Source organism: Pholcus phalangioides, unplaced genomic scaffold (assembly GCF_987345545.1).
Source record: "Pholcus phalangioides strain wild (caught in Gottingen) unplaced genomic scaffold, Ppha-v1.0 ptg000042l_1, whole genome shotgun sequence".
NCBI lineage: Eukaryota > Metazoa > Arthropoda > Arachnida > Araneae > Pholcidae > Pholcus > Pholcus phalangioides.
The window spans coordinates 1506111-1520766 of NW_028301628.1; the positions used below are offsets into that span (position 1 = coordinate 1506111).

Consider the following 14656-nt stretch of genomic DNA (forward strand, 5'->3'; position numbering starts at 1 on the left):
TTTCTGTCTGCAGATGTTTCTGTGACTTTTCTTTTCCTTTTGTCTGATCGTGTTAAACCTCCTTTCTTACGTCGGATTCATCTCTTGTTAAGTGAAAATCGAACATCACCTTGAGATCTCTTGATGTTCGAAATAAATGATTTCTTACTAAACATATGGTACCATTATTCTGACTGACAAATGATTGGTCTTGAAACATTGGACGTAATTCAGCTTGGGCTTGCGATGATTATTATCGACGTTTGTATTTTATGAAGTTTGATTATACATAGGGATTTTGCCACGACTCGAGAGGATCTGCGAAATTTCAAGTGCTGGCGTTATGTAGCAAGATGAATAATGGAGCGCATTAGTGGAGTGGGATTTGATTATACAAGGAGTGGGGTTACTTATAGTGGAAAAACACTGCTGTGGAGATGACATGTAACGGAGTCTGACAATTTCGTTTACATTAGTGGACTTCAATTGCCGGTTCACGAAATATTTCACCCAAGTCACGTAGCTATCACATTATATAATTTTAGATTTAATAACAATATCGTCTCTATATTGCCTGGCAGGAGGTAAAAAAAGTCAAATAATTCTGGTTTACACCTAGGTTAGTTGAATACCTACTCTACTTCAAAGCCAACAGCTTCTCCCTTTCCATTACATACTCATGCGAAATAACCGCAGGAACAAAGACTATTGCGAGGTAATACGTAGCAGTAGTTGTCCTTCAGATTCATTCTTTCGTTGAAGGTTTCTTCTGTGTTTCTAAGGTAATGCTGATGCTTCGCAAGCTTCTCAGAGTCCTTGGTTACGCTGTAGACCTACACAAATTTTCGTACATTCAGTTTTTATCCATATAAAAAGAAGAGGAACATCAGCTCTCATTTAACCTGAATAGTAGAGCACTAATAATCTCCCACATGCAAAGCGCATACTCTACTTCACAACCTTTTACCTTATCTGAGACTTTCTTTTTCTATGGAAAAAATAAAATGGAGGATTTTCAGTCAATCCGTATCCGCACCAGTTCAATGTATAATCATTGCTGGACCCTCTCAGTGGCATTGACAAAATATTTTGTCTAAATTGATGCTTCGTATTTCCGCAATTACAAGACGTCTCGCTGCTCTCTCTAAAACCCTCTTATTTCGACAATGACGATCCCAGATACTTCATTTTTTCCCTTTCATGCATGTTTTTACAAACCCATCCAGCTTTGTTAGATCAATTGTCAGATTTTTTTCTTTTTTTTCTCTCATTTTAATAACAGAAATAAAAGAGGCGATGTCGGAAATGTACCATTCCTCCCCCATGGTATAGCACGAGTATAGCTACTCGGTGTAGCATAAGAATATCCATTCAGTGTAAATAATAGAAGAAGATAGGATATATTCCTCGTCTTTCATTTTTTTAAAATTACTCTTGGAGCTGAGGAAAAACAACACTATCACCTGAACAAAATCTTCTTTTTTTCAAAAAAAGGGGTTTTTTTGTTGTTTATTTTTATTATTACTTTTTATTGGACTAATGTCAGATATAGTAATCAAATGGTTATTGTTTTCAGATAATTAGAGTCACGATGCGATCACATTTACCCTATAAGTGACTTTTAAAATTTCTTCGATCCACATTATAACTGCCGCAATTGAATTGACTAAAGCTTCAGCAAAATGCCACACCTTTTTATAAGAGTATATTTTGTGCAGGTTATACTGCTTCTTCCTCCACTCGAGAATAAAAAAAAGAACCAAGAAAGAGAAATATAGATTTTTCTATTATTTATACTGCACGCATATTCCAATACTACACCGAGGGGAAGGAGAAAAAGCAACGTCTCTATTCCTCTGTTATCAAACTTTCAGCAAAAGCTGACTGGCACTTGGTCTGACGGGTTATGCGTAAGTGCAAAACATTTTATGACTGTTAGAAAAACCACATTGCCGTATTTGGGCTCTTCATTGCCCAAATAAAACGGATTTTAAGGACGCAAGGTATTTCGCAGTTGCCGAAATATAATGCATTAAGTTGGGCGAGATATTTCCTCAATGCCAATGCAAGGGTTAAGCGAAGTGTCCTTGAAAAATGTTTATTTACAAATTCCCTATTTCAAGCTCGAGGGAAACCCAACCTGCCATAAAGTGACGTTTCAAACCTCATCCCTGAGAGAAAATTCCAAAAATTAACGTTATTTATACTTGTAACAGTATAAACGGCTTTTTGGAAGTTCCGAAGTTGTTTTGACAACGCGTTAATGAACGTAAATCTCATCTCCGAAAAATAACGTTAATAACAATGAAAAAAAAAATGCTGATAGTGAACTTACAGTGAAACGAGTAATTAAAATTCACGATTAGCATCTCTCTCGGAAATCACCGCACCCAATTTTGATAAATTTTTCCCTCAAAGGCAAGACAACCTGTCATTTCGAGCTTAATCTCTCTCCCCATCTTGAGAAGATTATACGCTAACACAAGCACCCTTTTATACTTGAAGTGATTCAGAACATTAGAGAGAGGAAGCCTTGATTAATTAACTTCGCTGTAGATAGGCTCCACATATTGAGCATCCGTTTTTTGTTGTTATACACCCCCGTTTAAAAATACTAGCGCAAGGTTCTCTAGAAATATATTGAACGAACTATTACAAATGTGCTCTTGCTTTCTACGCTGCACAATAAATTTTGAGCGCGAACTTCAACCTTTTCAAACAAGAGCATTCATTTTTCTTTTCTGAATTTTCGAATTATTTTTGAACTTTTGGTACTCAAATACAAATGAAAATGCCACAACAGTAGAAATGTCCAACGAGTTGGCTGGAAAAAGATGCCTGTAAAAATATAGATGCCGAATATAAACACAATAAGAGAAATAAAAAAATTATAATTATGATAAAATATAAATATACTGCCCATAAAAAATATTTATTTTTGTCTCATTCTAAATATCTTGCTTGTCGTTATGAGGATAGGTTCTCGATTTATCCCAATATTTCTATCGTATTTCTTTTTAAACGTGTCAGTTGTGTTAGAATTCACGACAACCAGAGGTAAGCTATTCCATCATTCCTAGAGGCAGAGATGAGTTTTTTCCTTCCTTAAAAAAGTAACATCTCAAATAATAAATATCTTCACAACATCCAGTCTTCCGTATATCTTGTATTAACAAGTGGAGAGCGACATTCATGTCATATATATATAGCCCCCCTGGTGGCTCGTCGTCCATGAGCTATTAGCTGATCGGTTTCACCGTCCATTGCACGGTTCCGTTCGGCATATATATACGCTCTAGCGAAGGAAAATCTCTATCTCCTCTGTAGCTTAGTGGTCAGAGCACTCGTCCGGCAATCGAGGGGCCCGGGTTCGACTCCCGGTAGAGGCAGAGATGAGTTTTTTCCTTCCTTAAAAAAGTAACATCTCAAATAATAAATATCTTCACAACATCCAGTCTTCCGTATATCTTGTATTCCATTTATTCACAACCCTATAAGAGGAAACCTGCGTGAACAAATTAACACGAAAAAAACCCTGCGGAAAAACGCAATTTTTTCAAATTTGTATTTTATTTTTTTGAAGAAATATAATTTACTTCGTTCAAATTTTTTCAGCCATGATGATGCAGGGTACATTCATCCTCACATAAAAATTTTTCCAGAATTTTATTACAAGATTTGTTGGATTAATTCCCACTTTTTCAGGTGGCACTTTCCCCCTCGAGGGATCATAAAGACTTCGCTGAAAGTTCAACTTCAAGTGTTAAAGTGTTGCCTACTGATGAAAGCTCCCAGAGTTCATAATCACCATATTTCTTATACGAAACTTGCACAATCCTTTAAAACAGAGCTTAACTCTCTGAGGTCGAAAGAAAACATTCTACAGTGAGCAATCCCCACTTTTGTGACAATAGGGTATGAATGGGTTTTAGTCACGTAATGACATGATAACACAATTAGCACTGCTTCAAAAAATTTATTAATTAATAAAATAAGTAAAAAAATATAATTGTCATCGCAATGTAATAGACCAGGTTCAATAAAAGTAGCAAGATCTACTGTGAATTCTACTTCGCTGTTTTTACTACAGTAATATTATTTCTATGTAAATATTGTTCGTAGAATTAATTTAGCCGAGCTGCACAAAACTCAAATTATTCCATTAGAGTAGAAAACAGATTTCCCAAGCACGAAGAGAGATGCATCGTTGACGATGGGTAATCTTGGAGTAAAAAATCTCTTTTTTTTAGTAACACATTATACGTCCAGATGATGGGTGATGGATTTCGAGGAATGATGATTGTTCTGTTCAATAAAATATATCATGGAATTTATTAACCACTTTACGATCAAAGGACGCAATATTGCGTCCAAATGTCAGTGAAATGAATTCAAACAAGTTCACACTCTGTTTTCTTTCCTCTCTCCTGATATCCTCGAAGCTTTGTTGCAACCTTACAATATTTTTCTTTTTGGTTTTTGTATACCCTCACAGTGATTTTTTTCTTCACATACGATGTATCTTGTAAGAGTGATAGACAACAGGTAGGGTGAGGGTGAAAAGAAATCTAACTTTATACCTACATTCTTATTACCTTATCTATTACAAAAATAGTTAAAACTATTATAAACTCTTTCATTTGTTTTTTTTTTTTGTTCTTCCCTTTTTCTACCGTGCGGTTAAGTTAGGACAAGGTTACTATACTTATTGCTGATACGTCAAATATAGAGTACCGAATTTCTTGTCTATTCGCTTGTAAGCAAAGAGGTTAAAATAAAACTTTACAAGACAATCAGAAGATGGTTGTGTGTGTGTTGCTAATCTCACCAAACATCGGCGGCTTGGCAGTATAAGTTACATAGTATCACCCTCGCCCGCCGCCCGAGTGGTGCAGTGGTAGGATGCTCGACTTCCACTATGAAAGTTCCCTTTCATGGGCCATGGGTTCGAATCCGGGCATAGCACGTCAATGCAAGTTCTTCACCAAACGCGACTGGGGCGGCCACCGATAGATGGCACCTTCATTTTCCACCCAACTCCACTGGTTGGAAATCGCCGTATGGCGATATACGACCGGAGCTGGTATGCGGTAAAGTTGAGTATTCTCCCAGCTACTAAATCGCAATTTCGTCCTCAAATCAAGAGAATTCCCGGATATTATTATGCCAAGGTGAACTTGGGAAGAAGATTTCGATGTCTTTTTGATTGTCACAGAGCAAACGCATTGACCATTACACCACAAAAACACGACCTCTCTTCGCTTTAATCACGCACAGTAGCGTCGCTTCCAGCCTCTCTCAACTTCAGCAATTGGCTTCCAGGTGGCGTCATTTGAGGATGAGGATTTGTTTTCTCTACCCACTATACATTGAATACATGATATATATGATATATATACAGAGAGACACACTACGGTGCAAGTTTTGAGGGAAGAAAGAGGATATCTCTGGAATAATGTCAGTGCACTTGCCGGGTTTGCAACAGGCCCTGAGTTCGACTGTTTCGAAATGTTTCACAATTGTTTCGAATGTTTCATAAATGCCTCGACGAATTGTGTATGCTGACACCAAACGTCTCTGCAAACTTAGAATGCGGCGTATAGGTATAGTCTGTGTAGATAGTCGTCTGGATCGTTTTATGATCTAGTTTTCTGGAGACACTTGTTCCGCAGATCAATGCTTCACTTCATGTGCATCACAATTGAATAAGATTGTGTACGCAGGCACTTTCTTGAACAAAAAAATTCGCGGTGTCCGTATAGTCTAGAATACGGTCATTTTTCCATTTCAAATTATTTCGCATTATTACTTTATCGATTGCTACTGAATTTTTTGAGCTCGTGATACTTCAAGTGAAAAATGTTGTCGCGTGCCGAACAACAGTCGGTCCCGCTTAATCGGATAATGGATACCCTGTTTAAACGTGATAAAAAACCACGAAAATTTCTTCCATAGAGACGATGCTCGAGTTCCCCGATGAATATGATAATTTCAATGACTTTTCTACGCTTCATCTAATATTACGCCTCACACCTCTAATGTTAATACAGATCAACCACTATACGCATAATGTTTTTATTCTATGAACATTTGGAATGGAAAATATGTTACTAAGTAAGGATTAAAAAAAATACTTTGAGAGTAGTTACTGGCCTTCCAATATTCAAGTTGTCTTGAATGCATGCATTTAATCATTTCAGCGGCAATCTCGAGATATCTCGTCAAACTTGATTTCCTTTATTTCGGCCACCCCGAAGTATTGCATTTCCTAAAAACGCGTTAGGGCCCTTTCACACGGAGCGGATGCGGATGCGGGTCCGGAAGAAGTTTTAACAATTGGAATATACTGCGCCTTTCAGACGAGCCGAAAAATCTCCGCACCTAGGAAATGTTCATGCGGGTCCGGACGTCGTCCGCATGTGTCAAAACCTAAGTGCGGGCTCCGCATCCGCACATAGAAGTTTTGACAATAGGTTTATTCGGAGCTATTCACACGATGCGGATGCGGAGCGAATTCGTCCGCATCTTTGGTACTTCTTGAAGGTGATTTTTCACGGAATTTTTTTAATTATTTGCCATAAATACCCTTAAAAACACCATATGATGGTCCCGCTCATTAATATAATGTACTTACATACGTCTATCCCTCCGTTTCCTTCTGAGATGGAGATATAGCAACTTCAACTGCCTTTTGTCCATATTTCACAATTTTATACAATAAAACCTGTCAACAACGGCCACTGACGGGACCAAAATTATAAGCCGTTCTGTTCATTACGAACATTTAATTGACTACATACTTTAATAACTTTTAAATTTAATTTAAAAATTTTAATTTTTTTCTTTTTAAATTTTTAAAATTATTTAAAAATATAAATATCTGAAATGTTATTTTAAATATTTGTTATTTTTTTAAATTTTTTAACTGTTAATTTTTTTAAATTTTAAAAAAAATACTTTTATTAAACAACGTTATCCCCGTACGGTGTTCACTCAGGGCCGGATTAAGACGTTTGAAGACCCTAGCACTTGAATATTTTTGGTGGTTCCCCCCGAAACCTACAAGTTTATTTTACTCGATGTTCAGTCTATAAACTGAAAAAAAAAAAAGAAATTTTATATTTCAGAAGTGAGACTAATCTAAGGATGGGATTTCACTCTAAAAGGTTTATGAAAGTTATTTTATAAAACTTGAAAAATGTAACCAATAAACACATCTGTTACATTCGAGAGAACTTAACTGATCCGCCTATTGGTTGCATTTTTCAAGTTTTATAAACGAACTTTTATAGTGTATATTTCTAAGCACAGGCATTTTGAAAGTCTCTACCCCTCCGCTTTTTTACTACTTGCAAATTCTTTGATATCTCCTGAATTTTTTTTTCTTTTTTTTTTGGAACATCGAAAGTTTTGGATGTTTTTGGATTTGATTTTTCAAACATTGGATGTTTTTGGAATTTTTCTTCCATATTTTTCCGAAAAGACGGATTTTTTTTTTTCAAAATATTTTGAAAATATTTGAAGACATTTTCTCCCATCGACTACTTGTGAGGATCGGAATGAAGACATCTTTATTCCCATATTCTATGTGGCTCTAGGTTAACCCACCAAAGAATGCCTCTAGGATGCCTATGGCCACTGAATCAGGGGTGAAGGAGAAAAATAATTACAAAAATTGCGAAAAAACAGTTTATATGCACGAATTTCGAACTAAAGATGCGGGCGATTCGTCCGCACCTTCAGTGCTCGTTTGAAAGGGTATGCGGACCCGCGTCCGCATCCGCTCCGTGTGAAAGGGGCCTTAAGGTATTTACCGTAAAAGACTTTTTCCACACACACATCCCCCCTTTAAGCCAATAAACTGCTAATGTGCGGAGTCAGCTCTTGTTCAAGGTGACATAAGAGAAGGTGCGAGAAAAAGAGGAAAAGAAATGTACGCTCAAGTATAAATAACACAAAAAGATTTATTTTCCAAAAAAAAAAAAAAAATGTATTTCTCTTCCTATAGAAAGCCACAAACGTCATAGCAGGAGATTTTTATGTCATAGTGAAGTAAATAAAAGCGATAGGCAGAGTAAACTTTCTTTTCTTGGAGGGGGGGGGGGAGGCAGTTATCAGCTCCATTCGGAAAAAAAAAGAATAATTATTCTTGAAAATAGAGGTGGTAATTTGCGAAGGTTTCGCAATTTCAAATGTGGCGGTTATAGTGCGGATCAGGAAACTTTCAAAACTGCTTAAAGGGTTAATTATAATTAGTTTATTTATTTTTATTCTTTGTTGAGTCAATAGAGGGCGCTAACTTTCTCAATGAAAAGTAAAAATCTTAGGCACTGTGCGTGTGTGATCATTGTGTAATTAAATACTATTTTCATTTCTTTATGTCTGATTTATTCGAGAAACTTTATTAATATTGATCCTTCATTAGTTTTGAATAAAACACTATACTAACGTTGTGTAAAGTGTCGAATTGTTCCTCTCATAATCGGATATTGGGTGCTGGAATCGTTGATATCCGATTAAGCGGGACCGACGCTATATGATAAAATATAATCGTGAAGCACTAGTTGTTACTAGTTTTAATCACCTAATCTACAAGTACTTCTATATCTAGCCGTAAAAGTTCGTGGATGGGTCTAAACTATTCGTGTTGTACAAATTTCGTTCTTTTCTTCAAAAAATAAATATTTTATTAGAGCAAGAGATATTTCTAATTCAGGACTGAAATACAGTTCAAAGCTTGTTTTTGATGCGTTTCATAATTCAACTGTGTGTGTGCTCACCGTTTTTATGTTAAGGAAAAATATCACTAGTGTTTGAACTTTTAAAACGGATAGTATAATGAGTCTTTTGTATCGTAGATCATAGTGAGGGAACATAGAATTTTTAGGAAGCATCCAGACAAGTTACTGTTTCCGGCGTTATTGCAATATTTTTTCACACATCAAATGCAAACACGCAGCCCTATTATCTGGCATTGTGCCTCATGATAAGAACTATACAGAATAAAAAAAAATGAATGAACAAAAAAAACAACATAGTGACTGGCATTGTGCCCTGGTTTCTAGTGATAACAATAACATTAAAAAAAAAATTGTTACTCAGACTGGCATCGTGCCCCGTTTGAAGCATGTATGAATTTCAGGAGCAAACATTCAACTCATTATATGGATTCAGCGTCTTCTATACAGACATTATATGCAGACAATCGTAAATATTTTTCCGGGGTATTTCGAATCGTTTCCATGGCTGCGGCAGATGTACCATTTTACTTGTGATCGCGCGTATTAGGAAATCGAGTTTACATTCAGTCTAAACGCTAGGAAAAATATGTTTCAGTTCAATGGCTGCGTTGAATCATCGTTCAATATAGTAGCAACTTTTTCTGCTGTAATTCTTTATCGAAAATATCATTAAAGCCCATTGCATTATAGACATGTTTGAAAATCACTCGTGCATTTTTACAAAAATATTTTTTTCCAACAGTGTTATAGAAAACAGTAATATTCTTCTTTTATGTGATATGCTCTATATTGCCTAAAGTCTGTGTCCTGCTTGGAGTTTGGACATTTTGTCGAATTTCTACTTTCGAATTCTATACCTTGCAATCAACTTTAAGAAAATAAAATTTATATTTTTTTGTTCATGAGCAATTAAGGACAATTTATTAAAAATATTCATATCTCATTGAACAATGATTTGTCTTATTTTTACGTCCTACTCTACGTTTTCTGTGAATTTAGTAAAAGGTGGTTTAAGGCTCAGCATGTTCTGAGCAAAAATCATGCGATGAAAATTTGAATTTTTCAAGAAATTGTTTATACTTTAGTTAGTATACATGGTGTTCTCACGAAAATGGCTAGAAGTATTGCACAAAGTTGGTACAATATTTTGTGAAAGTAGAAATCATTTGCAGATTTTTATCGCAAAGTGTTGTTCAGAAAACTTTTTATCGTCATTTTTTTGTAAGTTCCCCCTAAACGCACCCGTGACTATATTTTCACTGGAAATTGTGAGTAGAAACATACGGTTCATGTGACCGAAATTTCAGAATGATTCGTCCAGTATTTTTCTAGAAATTCGTGAAAAATGGCCTAAACTCCAAATTGGACATACGTTTGACAACATAGTGTACATGATATAACACGTACTTTCAAAAAATTATTTAAAAAATGTAAAGAAATTGTGTCCCATATCAATAAGGAAATTTTAGAAAAGGTTTTTATAAACTGGACTAAAATTAAACCTAGAAACTCCAAAAGAAATTGATCGAAAAATATCGTTGAGATACATCATTATATATAGATGAAATTGATAAAAAAAATTATTACAAAATTGATTAAGATGATAGGTATAATAATTGATTGAGAAGATACATTTAAAAACCGATTCAAAAGTACTAAAAAAATGATTAAGATAGATAAAATAATTGACCATAAAAGAAGAATAAAACATCAGTGTCAGTAATATTGCGCTATTGCTCTTGATTGGTCATAAGAATGGATACATAATTTTTCAGCAATCTTTTTTGATATCGAATAATCGATAACCGAATAAAAAAGTGAAATAAAAATTGATTAAAAAAATTGATATTAAAATTAAATTAAAGAAATTGAAAAAAAAAATTCATAAAGATGGGATCAAAAACTCCACTATAAATTAATTGAAAAATTTGGCTTAATACTGATCAAAGCCGTAACAAATAATAATAGATAGATTGACGTCTCAATAATGCCTCAAATACACTGTATAGTATCATATCATACTGCATAAAAGTGTCTCGTTCGAAGAAAAGACGTAGAAAACGTATTTTTCTTCAGCCATTAAAAATCAATTCTCACCAGACGCATAAACGAGATTCAAAAAATTTGGAAAACTTTATTTTATTAAGCATCTTCAGTATTTAACATTTTCGATATCCTGAAATAATTGAATAAATCCTCTTTTCAAATGCTGAGGACTTTTTTCTATTTACATAATAACCATTTTAATTGTAATTCATATTATTATAATAATATTTATACTGTACATAAAAAGCAATTCATAAGGAAAGAATAAGTTGAGTTCAAACCGTACACTTTGAGAAAAAAATTACTTTTTTTAAATATTTCATCACTTTCTATAATATATTAATTCAGTGCCCATTTGAAGAACAACATAATATTCAAACAATAAGTAACCATGTAGTTCTGTCTGTGCAAAACAGATGGCGCAACCACTAACTATCTCAAGTTTGATACTATGTTGGCTAAGTTTTTTTTACACGGATGAGATATTTATGACCTGGCTTTTCAGGACTTTCTATCTCATGAAATAACCATGAGTCGCACACAAAAATGAATTATAAAATATCGGTAGTAATGATAGAAATTGTACAGTAATACTTATTGAATGTTTGTTATTATCATTTTTGATCTCATTTTTATCGCACCACTGTCATTTTCTGCACACGAGGGCTAATTAGATCGGGACCTACAATTTATTGCCGATTCCGAACTGCGGGCTTGTTTTTTTATACTTATCGAGAGGTTTGTGCGATAACCCCTCGATGGGGGATTCCATGTGGTAGCAATTTTTTCTGTGGTCATAATGTCGTCGTTTCTGTTATACCCCTGTGCCAGAAGAACCGGGTATCGAACTCACGACGCCTCTAAACATCCTTTGGTACTTTAGGCGAGTATCTTATCGACCTGGGCTTCCGCGCCCAATTTTTTTTTTTTTTAAACCGATTAAAAAAAAAATTATTAAAATAGATACGAAAACCTCAAAAAAGTTTCAGAACACCTTCCGTCGATGATAAGTGTATTATATATCCTATAAGAAACATACTCATTATTTTTAGTTTCATGAAATTCTATGCACAAAATAATTATAAAGCAAAACAATTAATTGCGCATTTTGTTCAAGAGTGCTAATAAAAGTTACACTCTTTTCTCCTAAAACTTTTGCTTTCTAATAATAGAAAATGAAAAATTCGCGTAATTTTACCCACAGCGGTTTCGAAGTTCAGACATGAGTTTTCTAAATACAATGGAAAGTTGTGAAAACCCCCGGATAAATGTTGACAAGTTTTTCATGCCAAAATATTCTCATATTTACATACATTCACCATTGATTTAACCTCTATTGTCTCGTGTATGTTTGAATACGCATAGCAAATTCATGGTGAAAAAACCCATTATACATATACTCTATACCAGCGGTTCTCAATCGGTGCTTTGCGGAGCCCTTGAGGCTCCTTGTGCACTCTCCAAGGGCTCCGCGGCCACTCGAGGAAAATAAAATAAACAATAATTTGAAAAAAATAATTATAATTACTTTAGAATAATAAAAATAAATCACTAATTTTGCTGAATAAGTAAAACATAGGTCTACGGGGCTCCGCCTTAGAAATTATATGCGAAAAAGGGCTCCGCGAGTCAAAAGAGGTTGAGAACCGCTGTTCTATACCAATATTATTATTATTTTTTTTTTATTTATTTATTTGGTTTTTTTTTTGCATTGACATGACAACCATTCCAATTAAGTAAATAAGGTATTTAGTTTAGGAAGTTACTTTAGTTTCATTTCAGTAGAAAATACGGCGAGATAAGTACAATACTTTTTAAAGTAATCAACTCATTCGAGAGTCAAAAAACCCATTATATACTATACTCTCTATACTAGTATTATTATTATTTTTATTTATTTATTTTAATTGACATGACAACCATTCCACCAACCACTCTTTCGAGAAAGAGTAGATTCTTTGTCTGTTTCGTTTTTTGAGAGCTGCTGAATTTTTACGTGTTCAGAAATTAACAAATTCTTATAAAATTGAGAGGATTGGAATAGGAACGTCATTTCAACTTTTTCCGGGGGGGGGGGGGGAGAAAATAGCACATGTACTCAATGTATGTGTATATGTATATATATATATATACCATTTTTAGTGTATTTTCAAAAGCCGGGAGGGGGGCAACGGCCCCCTCTGATCCCCCAAATGACGGGCGTGGATTGGAAACAGAATTCAAGGGAAAAACTAATCAACTTTCTTAAGCAAGACTTTTTTATCTGTTTATAGATAACATTAAAATCAAGGGAAACGGCACACCCTTAATTAACCATTTCAGATGATAAATATCCACTGTGATTAACTTAGCTTCTGTGTTAATGTATTGATTCAATTAAATATATGCTAACAGCACCCATTTACATCCATATTAAAAACTTTTTTTTTTTTCTCATTACGTTTTTTATTGTTATATATAAATGATATTTACATACAATCCCATGTAATTTACTTACAGCACTGCTTATGTTGAAGAGTTAAGACATAGTTTTCTAAATGCAATGTACCATTAAGAAAACTTTTCAGTGAGATGACATAAGCATGTGAAAGTATGCCAATATTTACATGCGTTCATCAACTACTTAACGATTATCAAACGTGATAATGTCAATTAGAACAATTATTTAAAATATGCAAATCACATTAAATAAATTGATTTATTTTTGCAAGGAATTGAATTTGGCCCAGTTAGGCCCTATACAGAAAAATTATAAGTACTGTGTGTATCTTGCGGCTGCGGCTAACCGCTACAATTAGGTAGATTGGTATATCAATCAGTCATTATAGATGCGATTTTAGTAACACAAAATAGATTAATTTATGCATTTCAGAGGACAGTTGGACCATAAACTATTACGAAAAGTACTGCATCGGGCAGTTTGTGGCCACCGGTATTCAAACACGAGAATCAATGACACAAAATTTAACTCACCCATAAAATGGGAACGGAAACCTCGACTGTATCGGAAGAAGCTGGAAAAGACAACAGGATCCTTCGAAAGAAGCTTCTTGAATAAGATTGTGATCAAGCACCACGAGAAAGAAAGAGAGAGAGAGAGAGAGAACCAAACCACGAACAAAGCGAGAGAGAAGAGAGAAGACAAATTCAACCCTGTAACATCGGCTTCCCTCACAGCAATGGCGACATCCTCTGGAGCACCACGAGAGTCGGGCTGGCTTGGGTATCTACGGCGCATGCGCGGACACAGGGATGACGGGAAATGCTCTCGCACACACACAGACCCATTCCTTCCTCTATATGGTCCATGGTAAGAGAGAGAGACCAGATGACCCCAAACTCCAGAATTTATGGACAGGAAATAAGCCACTACTGGTTTTTTGTTGCCTTTATTTATGCCATACTTACAATCTTTTTTCCTTATTTTCCCGGCTTTTCCTAAAATTTGTGTCTTTATATTTCGATTTTTTTTCCAGTCTATAAATTTCCTGTTATTTTGGAATTTGTTTAAAAAAAAAAAGAAATGAATCTCCATGGGTCACTTACTTGTGTATTTCATGTCTATTTAATCTACTGACCTATAGTAAACATGTTTTTGGCATAAAATTTAATGGTAAACATGTATGGAAAAGTTAATGGTATGGAAAAGTATTACCAACAAAATAGCGTAATAAAATATATTTTTTTTATGTCTTGATGATTTGCGGCTGGAAATGGGGGATATTTAATGGAGATTTCTTAATGACTGATAGTAACATTGCCAAATATTTTTGTATGAGCCTGTCCCGAATTACGTGCACAGCGGATATGTCAGCAATCTTTGACTTTAGAAAAATATTTTCATTAAGTTTTTTTTAAATGATGGCGGTTACTTAAAATATCTTACATTT

General features: G+C 34.6%; 1 protein-coding gene and 1 non-coding gene across 2 annotated transcripts in view; one reads left to right on the forward strand and one right to left on the reverse strand.

The window, feature by feature from the left end:
* Window positions 1-13947, reverse strand: part of LOC149063857 (beta-1,4-galactosyltransferase galt-1-like) — a 129259-nt gene extending 115312 nt beyond the window's left edge. The window contains exon 1 of the mRNA XM_089254998.1: window positions 13740-13947. The gene's annotated coding sequence lies outside the window, so the exon portion shown is untranslated. The remainder of the gene's footprint in view (window positions 1-13739) is intronic.
* TRNAA-GGC (transfer RNA alanine (anticodon GGC)) lies at window positions 3297-3368 on the forward strand. The gene has a single exon. It is a non-coding gene; the product is annotated as a tRNA-Ala (tRNA).
* Window positions 13948-14656: the final 709 nt, after the last annotated feature.